The 5,191-nt window shown below is 39.6% G+C and overlaps 1 long non-coding RNA gene across 1 annotated transcript; it reads right to left on the bottom strand.

Annotated features, from left to right (window-relative positions):
- Window positions 1-967: 967 nt before the first annotated feature.
- Window positions 968-5,191, bottom strand: LOC147839569 (uncharacterized). Its single transcript, XR_015516466.1, has 2 exons — window positions 4,269-5,191; window positions 968-4,117 (listed from the first exon to the last, which is right to left on the bottom strand). It is a non-coding gene; the product is annotated as an uncharacterized LOC147839569 (long non-coding RNA).

Below are 5,191 nucleotides of genomic sequence, written 5' to 3'. Positions count from 1 at the left end.
TTTACTTATATTATGTTTTCATTGTTTATTTAGTGAAACAGCAAGCAGGATCAGGTGAATGAGGTTATAAAGTACACTGTTCCCTTTGAAGATTTACCCATGCATTATTAGCAGGCAGTTTTTGTTATGTTTATTATTGAATATAGGCTGAGTGAATAGTGTATTGAATAAGCTAAATTGGCTGTAGTGTATGAGTGTGTGTGAATGAGTGTGTATGGGTGATTTCCAATATTGGGTTGTGGCTGGAAAGGCATCTGCTGCATAAAACATGCTGGAATAGTTGGCAGTTCATTCCACTGGGGCAACCCCTGATAAGTAAGGGACTAATGCGAAGAAAAATAAATGAATGAATAGTGTATTTTTTAGAACTCAACAAAAATCTTTATGGACCGTATACAGAAATTAAATTGAGATTAAAGTTTGTATTTATTTATTTATTTTATATATATTGCTTTTGTGTTTTATAGAATATGAGTTGATAAAAATATTGGACGTGCATAGATAGATAGCGTTTTGATTGAATTTAGTGGGCCGCTCTGGCCCAAAATGCCAGGGCTGATTTTTTTGCCCCAGTCCAGCCCTGATAGCGCTTTTACAATGTAGATTGTTTCGAATCAGCTTTAAATAGAAGTTCTAGTAAATTGAAAGTGTCAGTCCAGTTTTCAGAGTTGAATCAAATGTAGTTGTTGTTACAGTATATGCTAAAGCTATTTATCTGATGGATAAGATATGTTGGTCAAAAACTCACTTTTTATCTTAACAACAACATTTTTTGTACATATATATTAGTATATTTAGCATTATTTTTAACACTTTTAAACTACAGAGTGTCTTACAAGAGTGACTTATTTGTGAACTTACAAACAGGAAAATCATAAAGGGATTTATCGTAATACAAAGTGTAGGAAAATGGTTTTTCCCTCCCCGAGTTCAGGATTCGCTTGAAAGTAGACGCAGGAAACTTAGCTTTATCGAGAAATCAAAGTTTAATAAACGAAGGATCAGATCAACAATGCTGAGCCCAGGAATACTGAAGAGACACCATGAAAAGGCAAACTGGGCGCTCCAGTATTGCCGTACAAACATAAAACAATAGCTTTTATTCTTGGTTGTCTCCTCCCCACTCTCGATGAGCCTCCAATCCATTATTCGCCTTCCCATCATCAGATCTCATTTCAACCAGTTAGAATCTGCCAGTAGCCTGCAAACACACACACACACAAAACACACATGCACCCCTACACAGACTGAGATACGGCTGATTCCTTGCAGGTGTTAAACCACATCCTGTACCAAAGCACAGCTGTCCATGAGCTCAGATCTCTCGTCTTACTTCTGTGGAAAAACCCCGTTTCTCTAGAAGCGAAGCTTAAGCGATAGGCTCACATTTCAAACAAAGCAATAGGCTCATATTTCAAACAAAGCATTTCATCAGTAAAGAAAATAGCAAAACTTAATATCAATATCAAACATAAAACATCAAAATTATGAAAAACTTAATATCAATTCTGAACATGCATAAAACATTAAAAAATATGATTCCCTCAAAAATATAATTCCCTCAATTCCCTCTCTTGATCTCGAAAGAGATCACACTATATCCAATAGTTCCTCCACTTCCTCCATCACGTCATCCCCCTCCGCTGCAGCAAGGAGGGGCATCTGATAAGGAGGTGGGTTTTCCTTCTTTTCAATTGCAGTTATTATCAGCCTATTTATCAAACTTCTGATACAGGGAATACAGCAACACCCACATGTCACCAAAATTCCTAGGAAAATACCCATTGATGTTAACATAGCAATAATCACCCCTTTCCATTCCCCAAACATATCAGACATCCATTTAGACACAGCATTTTCTATCCCTGAGCTAGCTTTCAGTTCATTTGACAATTCTTTTAGTCCCTCCAGAGCCCTGGATACGGAACCATCAGGGGCAGTGTTGTTTGGTATGACGGTGCAACACGTGTCTTTAAACATAGAACAAACCCCGCCCCTTTCTGATAGTAACATGTCTAAAGCTAGCCGATTTTGAATAGTCATCAGAGAGGTAGCAGCCAATTGTTCTTTTAATCCAGACACAGCATCTCTAGTGAGATTTGACAGCCTTTGTACGTTGTAATGTATGTAATTTATTCTGTCTACATTTTTATTTGGGGTCACGGGGAATAATGCTGCTATCACAGGTATATTTTCAAACCCTGCTGCTACTTGGTCAGCCAATTTATATTCATCTGGAACTCCCCTGGGGATGCCTATTGCGTCTATGTAGGTGGGGCTATTGCGTGTTAAATCGAAATCACTATTTACTGACCTTTTTCGCCTGTTTTTATGCCCATTTATAGCCCTATTTCCTATCACGACCATAGGAACAGCGACTCTTATCATAGCACATACTCCTTCCATGGTGGGTTCTATTCTAGCCAATACCACCTTTTCTCCACTCGCGTAATACAAACCCACTCTGCCCCATCCCCCTAGTTTGTCATGGCCTTCCTGAATCATCTGTCCACACCATTCCCTTTTAAACGCTCCCACTAATATTTTGGACGCACTGGAGGTAGTTAAATTGAAACAGGTATAATTACCCTTTCTTCTTTTTAATGCAACTCCCATTGATGACTTATTTCCAGCTGGTGGGTATAGATTACTGAGTGCAGTGCAGTTTTTGGGACTTTTTTCCTTTGTTAGTTTTAACATACATTTGTACCCCCAACTATCATAATCATGTAATGGAGCGGGTTCAGTATTTAATTGTGGCCTTCCTGCTGCACAAGCTAGGCACCCCTCAAATCCTAATTCTTCGGCTGCGTTTGTCACCCATTCTAACCATAAATTTGTTTCGTGATAGCCTGTCTCCAGCGTCATCAGATCTAGTGGGGTCAGATTGCTAAAGTCAGTGCTCTGTATTACTTTCTTTTTGTTTTTGGTTAGGTCTGTGATTATTGGCGCCCCTGTGGGTTTAGGCTTTTTTATGGAGATTTTTATCAACCCCAGTGGGTCTTTTCCTTCTACATCTACCCCTAGAGTGATGTACGTGTCAGTTTCATCATTACCATTTTTTAGTGATATAATCAACGTGTTTTTCCAGCCTCCCCAACTATGTTGGTATCCCCTAGACAACCTAAGTCGATTTTGGATGTGGTCTGGTCTGGCCATACGACTATTTTTCAATATCTTTCTAGTGAATCCTGGGGCTGTTTTCCAATTTACATCATGCCAGGTATGACAATGGGGACCATTCGGAAGCGTGGTGGTAGATGGCCACAAACACCCATAAACATCATATTTTCTCCATGCCACTTGGTCCTTCCCACAATCTATCACTTGACAAAGATCAAACTGCCACATCCCATCCTTTCCCTCTTCCCTTTCTAAGGTAATACTCACCCCTGTTCCCCCCCCTTCTTTTACACTCCGTTTTTCCTTTGTTGTTCCTCCGAATTCCATATGGCAGATTACCCATAGGATCATCACCAACATTACTCCCCAGGCCACCACCATCTTGTTTATATTCATTTTGTTAGGAGAATTACCTGAATGTGGCCCTCTTTAAATACTTTCTCAATTATTTCTTTTACTTTGGTGTAGTCTAATTTGTCTAATCCACACCCTAATTTTGGTATCGCCAATATTTTGTTCTGATCCCTCTTACACTGGTAACACAATTTTTTCAGACTAGTCTCGAGATGCTCGTAGGTGGGTAGGTCCCTACACCACCATTTGGTCACCAAATGGTAAATTTGTCGTGGACCGTGTGTAGTTTTGATACAATCCCCTGGTTGGGCGACTGAAGTGTTCAATTCTTCTACACCGTATTTGTCTCTAATTTGTTTAGCTACCCCAGCTCCTAGTGCATAATCAGCACTTATACAATGTGCAATGGGAATGTGTTCTGGTGTCTGAAGCAAGTCTCCAGTTCGTTGCAAGATTTTAAATACAAGGGTTGCGCTTAGCTGTGTTCCGAGGGCTGGGGCTGCTTCTGTTTGTCCGCTTCTTTTCCCGCCTTCTCCCTCTCTTTCTGGCTCCTCAGGCTCCTCAGTGTCTCCTTCTCCTTCTCCTTCTCCCTCTCTTTGACCTCTCCTGAGGTCAACTCTGACATCCGCCAAAGTCCTGTCTGGAGAAGGACAGAACATACAAGCAGACAAATGATACCATGTTGTGCCTTTACCTGCTAATTGCACACAATGGGATGTCCTAGCCGTGACTCGTAACGGTTCAGACCACCTGGGACTAGACCATTTTCGTTTGTGTTGTTTCAATCTCACCCACAGTGTTGTGTCTTCTGCAGGCCTAGATGCTTCACTCTCTGTTGGCCAATTTTTCTGCGGAGAAAACATGTTAATCACAGCACATACTTTATCATGATACATTTGCGGTGACAATGGTGTAAATGCTTTCCAGGGACAGCGCAGAACTCTGGCCAGGATACTGTCGACCTGTCAAAAGCTCAAAAGGTGTGAAGTCGGGTCCTGTTGCAGAAGAATGTATAGACATTAATGCAATAGGCAAAACATTCAGTCAGTTAATTTTAGTGTGTACACAGATTTTAGCCAATTTTCTTTCATATCTATAATTATATTTAATGCCGGCAGTACCATGAAAATGAGCCAGACCAAAGGAATGCTCAACAATTTTCTGTTCCTGAGATAGGTCGACCCAAGGAGGTAAAGAAACCAGACCTCCGCCACTGTGGCAATTTGACATGTACAGCTGTACCCACATATGCGCATTCAAGTTAGATGTTAACCCTTAAATCTTTTGCTAACTTAAGTGATTCAACCATTGGTATCATTTAGACTTTTTCAATTTATATGCCCTAACCTGTCCTCAGACTTCCATCATCTGCTCTAAAACAACAGCCATCAGCAAACTCAGAACTCTAGGAGGAGATGTCAATTACAGTCCAGTCAAGACAGGCCTTAATTAATTTAAATTTTTTTTTTTTTTTTTTTTTAGACACAATTCAGTGATAGGTGCACAATCACAGGAAAGTCGGTTATTATATGTATGGCATTTATAATTGAAACTATTCTATATTGTTTTTGAAATGTCAGAAAGTAAATTAGGTTTAATTCCCAACTGATATGACTAAGTGTGTTAGTTATTATAGGCTTTTTTTTTTTTATGGTTAATGTAAGGCTTACGTAACATTAGAGATTTTTTTTTTTTTTTTTTTTTTTCAATTTGC

The sequence above is a fragment of the Danio rerio genome, chromosome 19 (assembly GCF_052040795.2).
Source record: "Danio rerio strain M-AB ecotype USA chromosome 19, GRCz13ab, whole genome shotgun sequence".
Lineage (NCBI taxonomy): Eukaryota > Metazoa > Chordata > Actinopteri > Cypriniformes > Danionidae > Danio > Danio rerio.
The sequence above is the reverse complement of the archived record's forward strand: the minus strand, read 5'-3'. Positions and strand labels throughout refer to the sequence as shown.